We start from the raw sequence: 555 nt of genomic DNA, 5'->3' as shown, positions 1-555 counted from the left end.
GAAGGCAAACTGGCGTTTAAACGCCAGCCAGGGTACCTGGTTGGGCGTTTAACGCCCAAAAGGGTAGCATTTTGGGCGTTAAACGCCAGGATGTGCACCATTCTGGGCGTTTAACGCCAGGATGGCACAAGGGGGAAGATTTTGTTTTCAAATCAATTTTTTTCAGTTTTCAAAATCCTTTTAAAATCAAATCTTTTTCAAATCAATTTCTCAATCAAATCTTTTTCAAAATCAATTTCTTTCCATTTTCAAAGATACTTACTATCAATTAATGATTTGATTCAACATTTCAAGTATGTTGCCTTTTCTGTTGAGAAAGGTTTAATGTTTGAATCATATCTTTTCTTGTTAGGCAAGTTATTAATTTTCAAAATCAAATCTTTTTAAAATGTTTTTCAAATCATATCTTCTCAATCACATCTTTAAAACCAATCATATCTTCTTAACCACATCTTTTTCAAAAAATCACTTGATTTCTTTTCCACTTTCATTTTTGAAAATTAAGTAATGTTTTTCAAAAATGTTTTCAAAATTTTTCACTTAATTTTCGAAAAT

This window comes from Arachis duranensis, chromosome 5 (genome assembly GCF_000817695.3).
Source record: "Arachis duranensis cultivar V14167 chromosome 5, aradu.V14167.gnm2.J7QH, whole genome shotgun sequence".
NCBI classification, from domain to species: Eukaryota; Viridiplantae; Streptophyta; class Magnoliopsida; order Fabales; family Fabaceae; genus Arachis; species Arachis duranensis.
This window is presented reverse-complemented; position numbering follows the sequence as displayed.